This window comes from Macaca mulatta, chromosome 5 (genome assembly GCF_049350105.2).
Source record: "Macaca mulatta isolate MMU2019108-1 chromosome 5, T2T-MMU8v2.0, whole genome shotgun sequence".
In the NCBI taxonomy this organism is placed as follows: domain Eukaryota; kingdom Metazoa; phylum Chordata; class Mammalia; order Primates; family Cercopithecidae; genus Macaca; species Macaca mulatta.
This window is the reverse complement of record NC_133410.1, coordinates 102,817,867-102,836,089: the sequence shown is the minus strand read 5'-3', so window position 1 is coordinate 102,836,089 and position 18,223 is coordinate 102,817,867. Positions and strand designations below refer to the sequence as shown.

Here is an 18,223-nt window from a genome sequence, read left to right as displayed (position 1 = left end):
CCCAAGATATTCAACATGTTCTTAACATGTAAATTATTAGGTGGGTTATTTAGAAACTTCAACATGGCATTTTACCATTGGTTTATATTTCTCGGCATAGAAATTTATACTATTGGGCTCTAAACAGATTTGTTAGTTTTTACAGCACTAAGTTGTCTATGCCAAAGATCACTAACATGATTGTATTGCATAAATGTCAGGAATATTTTAATGAACAATTAATGATTAAAAAAAGATAATTCTTGGAGTAATAATCCCTTTTTTAATGTGTCTTCTTATATTCTCAGTGATAGCACTAAAATTTGCTATTTTACTTATTTAAAATATAGCAGGATCTCAGTACAGCAGAGGGTAGATGACTTTACATTTAAATTGCATAATATGATAAAACATATTTAAATATCTAAAAGATGTATCTTGTTTGAAGTAATGATCTTCAGCTGTGATCAAAGCTGCAGGATGTCCCTTCCAGACAAACACAAATACTAGTAAATTATTTTTTGAACATTTTCTCGTTATTTTCTTTTTAATTGTTTCATGAAAGAAGATAAAACTTGTTTTATAGCTTTTGGGGACAAAAACCACGAAAGACATGAAAAGTAACATGCCCAGTAGAATGCTAAACCAACTTGGATGAATCTAGTCTCAAAGTAATAATGCTTTTAAAAATATTCTAGCTAAAGTTAAGCAGTGTGTGTATGTGTTTGTATGTCTGTGTGTACCAAGTTCATATATATTTGTTGCTAGGCCCCATGCTAAGTATTTAAGGATTTTTTTTTTTACTTAGTCCTTACAATGAGCTGTGAATTATGCGTTTTTCCTCTCCATTTCATAAGTGGAGAAACTAAACCTTAGAAGTTTAAGTAACTTGTTCAGATCTCAGCAAGTAAGTACAGAAGCCAGATATTAAAGCTACATTTTTCTTATTCCAAAGCCTGTGCTCATAATCATTTTACCATATTGCAGCTATCATTCATTTTCCAAATGAACCATATAGTAGTCACTTAGGATAATTGGTTCTAGGAAAATTGTTATATTAAAAGAGTGTGAAATTTTGCTGTTTAAACTGTACTATTTACATTATAACAAGACCATATTAGTATATGTACCATGGATCTACAATTATTAACTGAATGGCATCAAACTTAATAACACTATATGAAAATGAACTTGCAGAAAAATATTGCTTTCAAACTCATATATTTAATTTTATAGCAAGATACTGGGAATTGGGTCTTTTCAGATGGAAGATCTAACCTGGATGTTTAACTCCCTTGTCCTGTCTTTTCTGAGCTTTAGTTTATCTATTTGTGAAATGAATGTAACTGTTCAGTATCATTATTGTGAGCTGACTCATTTATCTTGATCTTAATGATGAATAAATAACTCTCTAAGATTCAATTAGGCTCTCAGAAGATGCATTTACTTTTTCAGGCCATTAAAGTACTATGGATCAGTAATTTACTAATTGATCACTAGTGACCCAAAGCATTTAATGACTCAACCAAAGTCAGAAAATTCCACCTGAGGAGGAATTTACTGACAACATGTTGATAGTATTTATAAAATGTTCATAAATATTTTTCTAATAAATAATTACATGTTTTACTTTCAAATGAATATAAATTGGAATAGTTACTGATTTTAATAACGGATACTTCTAAATCTCACAAAGTGAATTTTTAAAATAGAAGAAAAATATCTAAAGTTTTTTATTTAGGAAAAGGGAGCTGATTATTTGCATGTGCTAAACTGTTTATTAAATTTAACAATTACTTGTCATATATCTATAAACAAATTCCTAAATTCTGGTCTATTTTCAACACGTGGCTATTCTATTTTCAAGGAGAAATTTCTAGCCTCCCTGTGGAAGGCATATCAGAATCATATAATGAACTTTTTCTAACAAATACACACACACACACACACACACACACACACACACACACACTCTCTCTCTCTCTCTCTCTCTCTCTCTCTCTCTCTCTCTCTCTTTCCTGTCTCTGAGTTTTGTATAGTCCTTCCTAAAGAGATGCTTCACTCCATTCTTCAGAATCAATGATACAGCAGAACACTGTAATGGATAATGAGTATGTGGTAGTCCTTTCTTATATTAGAGGTGCTACACTGAAGCAAAATTTTAAAAAAGGCCAAGGACCACTAATTCAGAAAGACAGTTCTAAAATTTCCTAAATGTCAATAAACAATATAACCAGAAATAATCAAAGACAACGATTTATTCTTACTCTTCTTAGGTTTTTATTTATTTGGTCAACTCACTTGTCCACTTTTTACAATGACTTTCCACATCTTTACTCCCACTGTTATTACATAGAGAACACAGAAGATGTGAGATTAAAATTCATACTTATTTCTACGTTCCAACCTATAGCCCAAATGCAGTCTACTCTATTTATCTGCTTCCATAATACAGGAGCTGTCCCCTTTTCTAAGACTAAGTTTCCATCAGTAAACGTATCAACCTCCATTTCAGATATTTAAGTCCCTGTCTCATGCATTCAACATCATCCTATTAACTAGATTTCCTATTAAAAGACTCTTTGTTTCTTGTTAAAATGAAATCAAAGAGATTGAGCCCTTCCCTCTACCCTCTGGTTACTCCATGTTACCACCTTTTCTCTCTATTTTTATATATCCCAGTCACTCTGAGAAGACTCTTTTTTTCCCATATTGTTGGGTACCCTATTCCTCATGGAAAAAGTACTTCTTAATTATTGTATTGTTGAACATAGCAGATATACTTCAAAGCTCATCTGATCAGGTCTCTTGACATTTAGCACTGATGATCTCTCCCTGCATCACAAAGACAACTTTCCCTTGAATTTAATGACATAACATGCATCTCTTTCTCAGTTCCTTTTTCAAGTTCATGTTAGCAGTTCTCTGGACTTGGGCCTACATCCTTTTCTCATTTGAGCTCTTCTGTGTTCATTACTGCTATTGTCCCCATCTACACACGATTTACAAATGTATATTTCTAGATGTGTATCTGAGCTCTGGGGTCTAGACTGATTTATATAACTACATAATTGACATTTCTGCTAAATGACTCGAAAATACCTCAAATTTAACATTTAACCTACCAACATCATACTCATGATATTCAACCAGTCCTCTTCCAACATCTCCTGCTTTAATGAATGGTGACTTTTTACATAAGTCATAAAACTTGTTAGCCTCATTGTCTTCTCCAGCCTATGCCCCCTATTAAATATATCACTATTGATTTCACCTCCTGAGAATCCTAATATCCATTCATTTCTCTATTACCAGTTTCATCATTTTCCTAGGCTCCAGCTCCTTGTAAGACTACCTGAAATCTACCTTTCTTCCTCTTCAATCTCCCTATTGTAGCCAAAGTAGTCTTTCTGTAGAGCAAATCTGATCCTGTCTCCCACCACACTTCAAAAATTTTCAATGAATTTGCATTGCTCTTTGGAGAAAGATCAAAAACATGGTCTATACAGGTTTAGGTAGGCTATCCCCAACCTGCTTTAACATATTCATATTGTACCATTTTCCCTTCCAGCAGTTCTTCCTGATGTATGGTCTTTGTACATGCTATTCCTACAGTCTGGATTGACCCTCCTGAAACTTCAAGTAAATGTTTTTACATATATATATATATGTTTGATTTTCATTTTCACAGGGAAGCTATCCACTATCGCTTTGACTGGAACAATAATTATTATTTACACTATCAGAATTTACATCCATCACTTTACTAGCCATTATGACAGCTGTAAACTTACATATGTTTATATAATCTTTTCATTAATGTTTGACTCCTCCACTAGGCCATAAGCTACATGAAAGCAAGGATTGTGACTTTAAAAAAAAATTACCTATCACATTTTCTGGCATAGAATTCATGGTCAATAAATACTTGCTATGAATATATGAATAAATAAAGATGGAGCTCCTACTAAACTTACATTACCTAATTATTATAAATCTTTTCCATCTTTTTGTCTGCATTCCCAACAGAGAGGTATTTAAATAATAAAAAGAAAATGGCAATATGAAAATTGACTGTTTTATAGCAATGATAATAGATTAATATCCTGAATAATTATGTCAATAATTAAAGTAAGGTTCTTGATTTATCAGTATATTTATGCTTACATTATTTGCAAATAGCCAAGATAATTAGTCATCTACTACAGTAAATTCAATATATTACAAAATATTATATGTCAAATATTTAATGTAAAATGACTATTTAAATTTTGATTAGGACTAGCACTAAAGCTGGAATATAAATACATTTTAAAAATTATTTTAATTATATAGTCATAATATTTTCCTTGAGAGAAGATATAAGATTTGCATTCTCTCAAGTCATGAAAAGGAGATGGATGGATTATACAATGGAGCATGATTAATAAGCAATATAATCACTGAATCTTAGAAGCTTAGAGAAATTGAAATACATTTACTCTAAATTTAATCTGAAATAAATGATTATATGTAACAACTAAAGATCTAATTTATTCTTGAATATAATGCTGAGAACATTATATTGGTAAGATTAATAGTTATGCATTTAGTTAGTGCTTGCTATATACCTTTATACCAAGTGTCATGTTATGTGTTTTACATGCATTATTTTAATATTACACCAAGTCCAACTGCTTTTTCTAAGATGAAAAATTTGCATTTGAAATATTCTAATTATTATAAAACTTTGATTTTATAATGAATTAATACCTGCTTCCTTGTACTCTTTATTAGATATCTTAGTTTTGTCATCCATACATTATGTTATCATTCTAAATAGATCTGCCCTATGACAAGCTTTCAAACCTTTCCCAAGAGATGATGATTTTCTATCCCTCAAAATAACTTGTCATTCTTCTGTGAACATAGTCTAATCAGTTTCTTCAGTTGATATAAATTATACACTTTTTAAATAAAATTGGAGGTTGAATCACTTTCATTAGGTGATTTTTAATACTACCTTATCCTAAATTTAAGGTTAAATAAAATTAAAAAAATTTTTTTAAATAAACACTATCAAACTAGTAGCCCACATAGTCTTATGCAGTTGAAACAAATGTTAGATTTTATATTTGTCTAGGTAATCTCATTCTTTGGTTCTTTTGCATCTTTCACATCTACTGTAATCTATACTTCTCATTCATTATGTCAACTTTATTTTACCAGGTTTGAGCCATTCAGAAGTTTGAGAAGCAAGCCTTTAATTCTTCATTCACATTACTAGTGAAGTACATACATTGGCAAGTTCAAAGTATGGCAATATGCCTCTAAAGTTCTATGCACTTTGATGATAGCTCACTAGTTAACACTTTAGATATGGCTTTTCAATCACCTATAAATATTCTTTACTACATTGCCATCAAGCCAGGTTTATCTATAGAGTTTTAAGTGCTTTGTAAAAGGCATTGTTGAACTCAAAATACATATTTAATCAGATATTCATTTGCTCACGAATAGCTAATGCTATAAAAAACATGAACTGCTGTTTTATTCATTTAAAATACATCTGATTAATAATCCATTCTGTTACTTTATCTGAGAATAAAATCAAACTCACTGCTCTATCAGAATGAACATTTTATTTCTGATTTTGAATATGACAATTCCAAACTAAATATCACCTCTGTTTTTCATGTTTTGCACATACTGCTTGCAGTAATTCACATATTACCTCAGGAAACGCATTCATTCCAACTTTAAATATTTTTTGCAAAAAGCAGCAGCAAAACAGTTACTGAAGAGTTTTGGCACACATTTAACAAGTACTAGCTCTACTTCTGCCTACCTAACTTTCTAAACTATTTGTTTCCTTCTCTTGCTCTTCAAGAGAATAAACTTCTGTAAATATTTGAAATTTCTTGATAGTTTTCTTGAATATTGTTTGATTTTCTTTGGTCTTCAAATAATATTACAGTGTAAAGATTCCAGGTTTGCCTGGGAGAAAGTAAGGATTGAAGAAATGCTAAAGGAAGGAAGAAAGGGAGGAGGAAAAATGGGAGGGAGAGGCAGGAGAAGGAAGGAAAAAAGAGAAGGAAGGAAGGAAGGAAGGAAGGAAGGAAGGAAGGAAGGAAGGAAGGAAGGAGGGGAGGGAATGAGGGAAAAAGGGAGGGAGGGGGGGAGGGAGGGAGAGAGAGAGGGAGGGAGAGAGAGAGGGATTACAGATGTGAGCCACTGTGCGTGCCTGGCGTTATTATTCCTCATTTTAAAAAACATTGAGATTCAAATTGAAATTTCAAAAGATTTTATTTTAATTTTGAAGTAATTTCAAATTTTATAGAGGAATTGAAAGAACAGTAGAGAACTCTTGTATGTATTTTACACAGATTTTTAAGCTTCTGTCACATTTGCTTTAGCATTCTCTCCCTTTCATTCTCTCTCACACACATTCACACACACACCCTACACCTGCACCCACAGAAATACATGGAGGGAGGGAGAGAAAGAGGGAGGGAGAGAGAGAGAGAGGGAGGGAGGGAGGGAGGGAGGGAGAGGGAGAGAAAGAAGGAAGAAAGAAGGAAGAATGTATTCAAGTCTTACATCTGTCAGTCAATGATATACAACTTTGGGCAGGTAGCCAAAGATTACTCATCTCAAACATATATATTTCAGCATAGTATCAAATAGTTGTGTAAGGGCTGACATTATTACATTGTTGTTGATTTTAATGGGATTGTCTTTATACTGTTTTGACATTAAATAAGAGGTTAGTAGTTTGAGATAGGCAATTATCATTCTAATTCTTTCTTTATTTAACTTAATTAATTCATTTATTTTGAGATAGAGTCTTTCTCTATCACCCAGGCTGGAGTGCAGTGGTGTGATCTCGGAACACTGCAACCTGCATCTCCTGGGTTCAAGCAGTTCTCATGCCTCAGCCCCCCGAGTAGCTGGTATTACAGGCATGTGCCACCACACCCAGCTATTTTTTGTACTTTTAGTAGAGATGGAGTTTTGCCATGTTGGCCAGGCTGGTCTCAAACTCCTGACCTCAGGAGATCCACCGGCCGCGGGCTCCCAAATTGCTGGGATTACAGATGTGAGCCACTGTGCCTGGCGTTATCATTCTATTCCTCATTTTAAAAAAAACACTGAGATTGAAATTGAAATTTCAAAAGACTTTATTTTAATTTTGAAGTAATTTCAAATTTTATAGAGGAATTGAAAGAACAGTAGAGAACTCTTGTATGTACTTTACACAGATTTTTAAGCTTCTGTCACGTTTGCTTTAGCATTCTCTCCCTTTCATTATCTCTCACACACACATACACACACATACTCCACACCTGCACCCACAGAAATACATGTAAACATATATACTTTCTATAATATATAAACATATAGGAATATACATACTTTTTTGAACCATTTGAAAATATGTTGTATACATCACACTGCTTTATTTCTCAGCACCTCAGGATGTATTTAATGACAACAACTATATTCTGTAACAGCATTGCATACAGTTATCAAATTTAAGAAATTTAACATTAATGCCATACATTAATCTATAGTTCATATTACAATTTTATAATCTTCCCAATTCTGTCCTATCCAAACAATCTAGTTTAGTTTGTGTGCCTCTTTAGTCTCCTTCAATCTGTAACAGCATTGGAACTATTTGGTCTCCAAGGAACTGACTGAACTCACCCGTGAAACACTCTACATTTGGTCCTTTTTGTAGAGTGGTCCTTTGATAATTTTTTTTTTTTTTTTTTTTGCGAAAATTGGTTTAAGTTCTCTATCTCTACAGCGGTCAATTTTGGAAAATCGTATTTTTCCAAAGATGTTATCAGTATTGCTCAGGTTTTCAAATTTATTTGCATAAAGATGTACAAAGTAATCTGTTCTAAATTTTCCCCTGTATCAATAATTATTACTCCCTTGTCATATCTTACCTTGTATGTTTGTACTTATCCTGTTTTTACTTGATTAAATTAGCTAATGATTTATCTCTTTTATTGATATTTTCTAAAAAGCAGGACTTAATTTATTAACTCGATCTACTATTTTTTCTGGTAGTTACCTTATTACTTTCTCTTTTTATGTTTATTATCTTCCTTGTGTCATCTTTTAAAATCTGTTGTACTTTGTATTTGGATATGAGAATCTAATCTATTTCTAGTTTTTTATTTTTATTGATATAAACTTTGAAGACTTTTTTCTTTTTTCTTTTTTTTCTGAAACAGAATATGGCTCTGTCTTCCAGGCCTGAGGGCAGTGACACTATCTCGGCTCACTGCAACCTCCGCCTTCCAAGTTCAAACAATTCTCGCATCTCAACCTCCCGAGTAGCTGGGATTACAGGCATGTGCCACCACACCCAGCAAATTTTTTGTATTTTTAGTAGAGACAGGATTTCACCACATTGATCAGGCTGGTCTCGAACTCCCAACCTCAGGTAATCAAGCCACCTTGGCCTCCCAAAGTGTTGGGATTACTGGAGTAAGCTACCACACCCGGCCAAGAGTGTTAATTACTCCTTTAAATATTCTTTGCCGATTCTGATACATATATTTTTATTACCACAAATTTTTAAATAATTTTTTTATTTTCCTCTTTTCTACAGCTGTTTAACAAAAGGATTTCTTAATTTCAGGTGAAAAGCCTTCTCTTATTATTCTTCTAAATTTCTAGTTTGATTGTATTTTGATCAGGGAACACTATTTGTAATAAAGTACTTAAATGGAATTTAATAGTGTTTTCTTTGAGGCCAAGCAATATATGATTGGCTTTTGTCAATGTTCCATGTATGCTAGAGAAAATGGCATATTGTCAGGTTATAGTGTTTGATCCATATCCCAAAAATGTATCTTATTTAATCTATTCTTTATGTCATTTATTATGGTGTAGGTTTTGTTATATTTACCGTGTTTTTCTATGTAGCTTGGTTTCTTTGGTAATTTTTCTTTTGCTATCTAGAAAGATTTGCATGTTTATTATAGTTTTTACCTCAATGTTTACAACTTTTACAATGCTTTACTCCTTTTTTTCCCAGTTAACCTTTTGAAAATTTTAAATAAAATCTGTTACTCTCACTTATTCCCTAAACTGCATTACAATAACCTATTTTCCCCTACTTTTCCCTTTTCCTTTGATTTTTAAATACTATTCTTTCATTTTTAGAGCATATGACGATTTCATATTATTATCTAATCCATGTTTCCAACTTTGCTTACTATTAGTCATTTTGCTAAAGATTCTCCTGTTATCTTTTGGTTGAATGAAGCTCATTCTGTAATAAACCCTGCTTGGTAATACTTTACTATATTATAATATGCTGATGGAATAAATATGAAAGGACATTTAAGATTTTGGATATTCATATCCAAAAGAATTTTGTAATATCTTTACTTTAGTAAGTGATATTGAATGTTTTTCTTTTATTGTATGTGATTTCTTTGTCAGCCATTCTTTTGGGAATTACTCTAGCTTTTCAGAATTAATTGGGTAACTTTTATGAAATGTCTTAATCATTTGGTCTATTCTTTCCTGAAATGAAGAAAACAGGTAGGATATAACATTATTAATTTGTTTGTAAACAAATTACATTTTTGTCATATTGCACATATATTTAATTGTTTTCTATTTCTTCTTGAGTCAATTTTAATGATGGGATGTTTTCCTTGATAATAATTCATATCATAAGTTTCTTTCAAATAATTAGGATAAAGTTGTGCTTAATGTTTCATCATGCTTGTGAAAATTTTTCTTAATTGTGGTATACACATTCTTTTTTTGATACTATTATTTATGCATTTCATTTTCTGAAACCAGACATGCCAAAGGTTTTTGTTTGTTTGTTTTACATCTTCTCAAAGAACTGTTTTTTCCCTTCAGTTAATCCTATTGATTTATGAATTCTAAAATATAGATTTTAATGCATTTTCACTAATGGTTTTTATTTTGTTTATCGAGTTGAAGGCTTGATAAATTATTTTAATTTAGTAATTAAGTAGAGTTTAAAGAGGAACATGTTTCTGTAAGCAAAGTTTTAAGAATAGTTTACGTGTAGTGCTTTTGTTATCATTATTTTCTAAATAGTCTATACGTTTAGTTTTTATTTCCTCTTTGCTCTAGGAACAGTGTATAAGAGTTTTTTCTCATTTGCTGTTTTTACTTCCAAGCGGTTTGAGATTTTGTCTTTGTCTAAAATGTTACTCATCTTAATTTTATTGTATTTTAATCAGGTAATTTGTTAGGTATTACTTACGTTGTATATAAATTTTGGAGGTTGGGGGGTGCATGATCTATTATCAATTTTTATAATTAACCTATGGGTATTCACTGTCTGTAGGACACACATTTATATCAAATATATATTAATTATGCTATTTATATTATATTAAATAAAGTTTAAAAATGTTATCCTTTCAGTCTTCTCTATCAAAACTCACATGTTGATGGTCCATGATTCGTAAGTAACTTACAGATGTGTTTATGTTTGACCACAGTTTTAAAATACTTCAGCCAGAATTCAAAATTAGTAAAGTCTACAAAAAAATTCAAAGTTACAATTTTATGTGAAAATTGTTGGAGTCTGTTTCAAGCAACTCGTTGAATCTGAGAGACAGCGCCCCCTTGGAAAGTTCATGAGATCTTCAATTCATGTTAGCTCTCACAATTCAAGTACATTGTGTACCTAGGTACTATATCCAACTTTACTTTTTTATCTCAACAGCCTGATCTCTATTAGGTATTTGAATTTATTGTCCTTCATTTTCTTTCTTGGTTTATTAGTCTAACTGATCAGCACGGCAGATTACATAAGATAGCCACAAAGTTCTTCCTATTCTGGTATTCCTGCTCGCTTGCAATGTACTGTTTAGCTCTTCCAACCATTGGTGCAGTCTATTTCCCTATCTTTTAAATCTGCGATTAGCCAGGGACTTGGTTTGGTCAATGGGAGAGAAGCAATGTGATACAAATAGAGCATTAGAGGGCTGGCACAATGGCTTGCCATCTATCTTGCTGTGCCAGGAACCCTGGATCACCATGTGAATGAGTCCTAATTTGCTTGCTGAAGAGTGAGAAGCCATGCAGAAGATAACAGAAGTGCTGCTACTGAGCCACAACAGCAAGTTGGCAATGAAATATTATGCTCCCTGCTGAGCTCATACCCTGCTCTTTTCTGCAGTTTGTACCCTTCCAAATTAGGACAATTAATGGATTTTTTCAGGGTCACGTAAAAAACAGCTATTTCTTACAAGTGTGCTTTTTTGAAATCTGCCAATTCCTGGTTCATTGAGGGTACCCTTACTTAATTTAGAGTACTGTTTTAAAATTTCCTCTAATTTTCTATGTATTTGTCATATCATATGAGATCTAAAAAGGGGAAGGTAGATACTTATGTTTTCTTCAACATCTCAAGTAAATAGATATTTCAAAAATTTTAAAAATTTCTTTAATGGAATCATTTTGAAATGTCTTCCAAGCTCAGTAGAGACATAGGAAAATAAATATTTCAACAGGGCTTACACATGATAAGTCAGTGAATATTATTTTCAAGTGCTTACAATGTTATTCATTTCCCAAGTTTTATTAAAAATGTGGAAAAGGGAATTCTCTAACTTGGATTCCCAGTGACATGCAGTAATTTAAACTATGTTAGTGTATTTAGCTGAACATGGAGGTTGGGCCAATATAAAAACAAAACATAAAAGTGAAACTTTTATATACCACAGAATGGCTAATAAGTCTACCATTTATAAAACAGAGAAGCAAAACTAAGATGAAAAATAAATAAGTTTAAACACTGAACTGTAAAAACTGTGTATGAATATATTCTAGGTTTTAAATGGTCAAATTATATAAAATCAGCCTATTTTCTTCCTGCAGGTAAAAGAAATGCCCAAAATATCACTGGCTTAAAAATCAACATGGAAGAAATTCCCTGGCTGACTGTCCCAGGTTTATCAAGCTTTCAGAGTTAAGAACCAAACTTATTTTTTCTTGTTGCTCTGTGCTTCTCAGTACATAGCTTCCAATTCATGTCTTTAGAGGGCTGCTTGAACACAAGCCATCCTATTAACATTACAGCCAGAAGAAAGGAGGAAGACAAGAATAAGAATAAAAACCCTTCCTTTAAGAACACTTCTCAGAGGCATCACATGATATTTCTGCTTAAATATGACTGGCTACAACTTAGTCACATGACCACATGAGCTCAGGTGAGAAACTGGGAAATTCATATTGTGGGAAGTCTGTTTCTGGCTATTATGATTTAGGAGCTGTATCACTAAGAAAGGAGAGAACAGATATTTATAAACAATTAACAGCCACCGCTACATTTCCTCATATGTAAACACTGTTTTGAGACTGAAAAAGTTCTTTTAGACTCTTTTCTATTTTTATATATACACAGGTATATACATTTTTATCCATAAATCTTATCATAATGTAATGTAATCTTAGAGAAATACATGTTTATCCCTACCCAGTCTTTCTAAATACTGCACAGAATTTCGAGCAATAATCATTTTTGTCACTTTTATATTTTTAACACATTGATAGCACATGAATAGACACTCAATAAGTGTTTATTGATTATGAAGGTACTCTGATTAATTTACATATTTTCACTCTGAAGGTGTTTTTGAATGTTTCCTGTTTCTTACCTATTAAAATTAATAGATGTTTGATCCTGCAATTTGAGTACATTCATTTGAAGAGTGTTCCTTGGGTTTTGTCATACTGATAAGTCTCAAAATTAGTATTTTTCATTAGTTCAACAGATTTTTGTCTCTGACAGCACAATAGTGACAAAAACATTATTTTAGTTTAGTTTCTGTGTCGTAAGTCTTATTGCTACACCGTTTCTCAGAAACCACGTGCTATTCCTTCTCTTAGCTCCCTCTTCAGCAGGCCGCCAAGCCTACTCACATGCTGATCGCATTTTAAAGTCCTTATAGGAACAGTTTAGTTTTCACTAGTCTCTGAACCAGCTTTTATCTTCCAGCCTGATTATATATACTGAAAAATACCTAGTTTTCCTTTTCTAATGTATTTTCACCTGAGTTTGTGACATTTCCTCCCTAGAGTTTACAGTTATTCTTCCTTTCTCTGTTTTTCTGTATCTCTCCTATGGGACTTATCCCATAATATCTGTTTTATATTCCCAATTTCAATATAAACTTCTTGATGTAGGTATTTTATCTTCGTAGTCTTCTATCTCCCTAAATATTTTCTCACTGCTTTGCCCACAGTAATTTTTCAAAAATGTTCTCCAAGAAAGATCTGTCTCTCTCAACTTACTTGCTCTGCTTGTTCTTTGCAATTTGGTAGTAATAAGTGGTTTTATATAACCTTCAATTCTAGCATTCAAGGAATAGATTCTTGGCTACATACTGCCTGAAAAAGAGTCTGCCCCATTTTGTCATTGACTTAAAGGTTTTTTTCCCATATGAAGCTCTTAGCCAGGCCCTCTGACCTTGGTAGCTTGGGTTCTAATATTTTTCAGCCCAGATATGTGGGATAAACCTCCATATATGCTAGCTGTACCACAACCCTGCACACAATATATCACCACCTTTCTTTTACTAAGGCCAAATCTGACACTCAAAGTAAACAGCTTGCCTGAGATTATAGGTGAACAAACTGTGGAATTGGCCATGTACCCTATAATATGCTTGATAAATTCGATTAACTTTCTGCTTTATGGTTTCTGTATAATCTCTTCCTCCTAATTACTTTCCCAGTCCTTATTCTTTGCTCTATTTTGTTTTCTAGCACATATGTCCTTTTTAATTCTTACTCTTATTTTTCTAACTTCTGATTTATACCTAAGCAATACTCACACTAGGGAAGTAGGAGAAAGAGATTTCCCAGACATGGTGGTAAGTGTATATGTATATAATTGAACATATAAGGCATTATAGGCAATTATGTAAATTTGAGTTGAAGGAAAACTGTTGGAAGGTTATAGGGAGGGTGTAATATGATCTGACATTTAAAAATAATCACTTTGGCTGCTCTGTTAAAAATAGATTATAGGGAAAAGAGCAGTAGCATAGTGATCAGTTAAAGGGCCACTGACTGAAGTAGTCCTAAAGAGAGAAAACAGTGGCTTTCGAGTGTTGAGAAGTGATCATATTTATGGTATATTTCAGGTTTACAGCCAGACAAATTTGCTGATGCATTGCATATAAGGCGTGACACAGAGAAGAGAAGTCTACAACAACTCAAAGGTTTTGCACTGAGTAACTTGAAAACTGGAGTTGTCATACACTACAACAGACCAGGATGGGGGAAAGGGATGAAATCAGGAATTCAGTTTTGAACACTTAATGTTTGAGGTACCCATTAGAAATGGAAAATGCTGAAGGTGTTGTGAGAAATAAAAGTCTGTAGTTCAGGTGAGAGGTCTGGGTTAAAGAAACAATTAGGGAAGTGGTCTACTTACAGATGATAATTGAATCCATAAGATGGGATGAGTTCACCAAAAGTTTACTGTGCAAGTGGTGGATATGTGTTGATCTCCTCTCTCTCTCTGTCTTTCTGTCTCTCCCTTCTCTATATAGCTGCTTAGCTCTTGAAGACCAAGAACTCTGTGTTCTATACTTTAAGTATTCTCCAAAAATTACAGCTACATATTAGGCCTCAATAAATGCTTATTGAATGCTAAGTGGGAAAAAAGGTACAGTTATAAATTACAGTAGTTTAGGAATTATCTGTAGCATTAGAAGAGGCTTAAAAATATACCATTTCTATAATTCCCAAGAGATAATGCTGTATCTTTGAAGAAACAGACCATCAGAAAGAGTTTTCCAGTCATATAGAGACTTCTTCAATTTTCTAAGAGGCCATCTGAAGGCTGCTTATGGGCAAAGAATACGGAAGCAATTGCTGACTGAAATGCCCAAACTGCAAATACACATTTCAATCAAATGCAAATCAAGTATAAAAACTAGAATTGCGTGAATTTTTATCTTCATTGTAGTAAAATTTTCAATCATTGTAGAATTCACTTAATGTGGCTATTATAGATGTTTTAGGAGCTCTGCAGGGGAGGGGAATGAAAGCTGTTAATAAGAAGATTAACTAGCTCCCAGAAACAGTTTGTCTCTATGAGAAGTAAATCAATTCTGGCTGTTCTCCTAGTGATTCTGTGCAGTATCAAATGAAATATAAAATGAGTAAGAGAGACACTCAGATGTCCTCACACTTCCAGAGGGAACCTCTGAAGTCAAACTGCAGTTACCTCCTACCTGGACACAGCTGAGCCTTGTTAGGTCTCGATTTTTGTTGTTGTTGTTGTTCTTAGTCAAGGAACCTTTACTTATTTTAAAGCCTGTCATTACAAAATTACCAAATTACAAAAAGAAAACTCAGGATCATTGAGACTTAGAACAACTGAAATATGAAGTATCCAAATGGAAGGCAAGAGTAAGTTCACAGTTATCTTTCAAGGTATGGCTCTGCTTCCAAATATTCATTCTGAATATTTGTATGTCAAGTGAAAAAAAATCCTTTAAATGAGGTTGGAACATTGATTGCTAGAGTGAGTGAAAATTTAAGTTTCCATTTGTAGTTTTAATGTTGTACTAAAGGATGTTTCCATTTCTCTTTAATATTAAAATTAACCTTTTCATTTAGTAAAGTACTCACCATTGCAAAAACGGAGAAAGAGGAAATATATTCTGTATTGCATCAACTACCTTTCTAGGCTATAATAAATGTTTATTATTCTCTTTTACTTGTAGCATTTTTCTCTATGTTTATAATTTCGAGAGTAATAGAGTCTAGAACTGGCATGTTAAATAAAAACGACCAAGCAATCTAAACACAATACCTCACAATTATGCCCAGAGAACATAGAGAATTTGTATCTGCAATGCCCTTTAAAAGTTACTTATAGTATCCTCACCCAAATCTCTACCTTCTTATATGCCTGGATGTTATCTTACTCATTACTTTTATCTCCAAACCATGATCAGGGATAGATGAAATTCTAGGTAATAGATGGCATTTCAATAGCCAGCAGTGGATTTCAGGATTTATCTATCCTTAAGTTATCAGATTTTCTCATCATAGCTTCAGTTGGATAACCTGTAACCTACCAAATCTTTTTATTTATAATATTTTACTGAATTTTTTTTGTCCTTGTCTATAAGTTCTCCTTAAATCTAAGAGCCATTCCTGGATGGCATCATTCCCTTTGGCAAATGTTCACTTTCTGTTCTTTAGTTTTGATTCAGGACTTATTATTCACCACTTATCTGTGCTTGCCATCTATTAGGCCAAGTACTTAATGATTCAAGTCCTTTATCTGATTGAATTGCTCCTTGCTGTTTGCAATGTCTGCCAATTAAATATCACCTGCAAATTTAGAAAATTGCTCCTACAACCATTCACTAAGTCATTTGCATCTACATAATTTATTTCCTTTCACAGATCTCTCTTTATTCTTTTCCTTCATTAGTGTTAAAATCCTTCCCTATCAACAACAAATATTTTTGGCCATGCTTTTCTCTTGTACTTATGTACAAACAGGTTGTATGATCTCCCACATCTATGTTTTAGTTTCATCCTATATGCATATCCAGTGGATTAATTTTGAACACTCACCATTCAGACGTGCAAACATGTATTCTTGTGACCACATGTATTTCTTTTTAACTGCCTGCCTGTGTACAGCTGACATACTCTGCGAAACTCAATCTGTCTATTACTACTTGTTTAATCTCATGTAAGAATGAAAATCTTAGCCACTGTCCAATTTAAAGTCTCTATAAGGGCTTCCCTTCTTTTTACGTATTTTACTCTGTTCCCCTTTGCAAAGCTATCTTCTCATTTCACAAGGACTGCAAGCATTTACCACAGGCCTGTCACTGGCAGGTGTGTTGTAGGGGAGAAATTCTTCTTTGGTGGGGAGTTTTCTTGGCCCATACATGTATTTTTAAGGCTGGTTTGCAGTAATGAAAACATGTAAGACTCTTTTGTGTGATCATGGAACATTTTTGATGGCTTTCTGGCACCCAGCTGAGATCCCTTTTTCATTCACAAGCATTGCTCCTCATAACAGGGCCTTCTCCTGATCCCAGTGGGTGGTGGGCTCTCCCTGCACAAGGCTCTCCCTGGCCTTTGTCCTTGCCAGCTCCTCCTCCTCCTCTAGACCATGGGAATCATAGGTGTTCCTGCCACCCTAAACTTGACTGCCTAGGAAACGGTGGTCAGAATGGTGGGAATTGTGCCTCCCTGCAGCATCTTCTGCTAGCATAGAGAGATAGGCTCGACCTTATAGGAACGATGCCTGATCCTTCCCACCTGCCCCTGGCAAGCCCCGCTCCAGTGTGGGTGGAAAAGGGGGCAACTCATCACATTCTCAGGTTCTCTGGACTCTCTTCCCAAAGTTAACTCTCTCCTCCCTCTAGTTTTTAAATTATTTCCCCTCGCAGCAAAAATAATTAACACCTGTGCTCCTTACCCAGGCTCAGGTGGAACAGTTTAGGACCTTAAATAATCATTCTGTGCATGATCTTCCTATTACTCCAACATTCCCAATGGAATGTTGGAAATTCTCAACATTATTCATTTGGGTTCCAGATGCTCACTTACTAATTGTTCCTAGACAATTCCATGAGAATGTTCCTCAGGTACCACAAAATCGAAATGTCTATAGCCAAATTCTGTGTCCCTGTTGCCCTTTTCCAATCTGCTTTTCCTTCTGTATGCCCTATTTTTGTTGCAGAGTGTTCATCTGCCCATTTTCCTCTGCAAAATTTCTCACCAAGTCTCAACCCTTCCTTCTCTTCTTCTCCAAGTTAATCAATTTCCATTATTATGCCATAGAATATTAACTGTTTTCTCAAACTCATTCTTTTTGTTAGTCTCCTATTACTGTTGTTTTAATTTAGACATTCCATTATTCTTCTCTAGATTGTTGAAAAAGCCATTTGTTTTTTCTCTTCCTCACTCCAATGCATTCTCTGGCCTACCTCAGCTATCTTTCTCAAACATAAGTTAAATCACATTTTTCTCTTTTGTAAAACTCTTCTATAATTTGTACAGGCTAAATGATAAGGTGCAAACTCTTCATCGCGGCAAACATGCTTTTATAATTACCCCTATTGTTGCCTCTTATACTCCTACTCATCTCTAAGACCTAGCTTAAATTTCTCCTCTTCTGTGAAATATTTTCAACTCCCCAGGCAGAAGCTTCCACTCGGCCCCTGAGTTGCCATGGCACCCTGTATGTAATACCCTA

At 33.6% G+C, this 18,223-nt stretch overlaps 1 protein-coding gene across 2 annotated transcripts in view; it reads right to left on the bottom strand.

Moving 5' to 3' along the window:
• GRID2 (glutamate ionotropic receptor delta type subunit 2) overlaps positions 1-18,223 on the bottom strand; it is a 1,541,190-nt gene that overhangs the window by 335,496 nt on the left and 1,187,471 nt on the right. The gene's annotated exons all lie outside the window — the stretch shown is intronic.